The sequence below is a fragment of the Conger conger genome, chromosome 9 (assembly GCF_963514075.1).
Source record: "Conger conger chromosome 9, fConCon1.1, whole genome shotgun sequence".
In the NCBI taxonomy this organism is placed as follows: Eukaryota; Metazoa; Chordata; class Actinopteri; order Anguilliformes; family Congridae; genus Conger; species Conger conger.
Window position 1 is genome coordinate 42,724,251 of NC_083768.1, and position 312 is coordinate 42,724,562.

Sequence of the window (312 nt, forward strand, 5' to 3'; positions counted from 1 at the left end):
GTAGAGGGGTCACTGTACAGTATGTCAGTGATGTCAGTGTCAGTAGAGGGGTCACTGTACAGTATGTCAATGATGTCACTGTCAGTAGAGGGGTCACTGTACAGTATGTCAGTGATGTCACTGTCAGTAGAGGGGTCACTGTACAGTATGTCAGTGATGTCACTGTCAGTAGAGGGGTCACTGTACAGTATGTCAGTGATGTCAGTGATGACTTTGTGTCTCGGTATTTTTATTTTGCCGCGGTAAGCAGTGTTTGGATAGTTAAGTTTGGTCACTTTTGCTTTGTTGTTTGTTTGTTTATTTGTTTGTTTA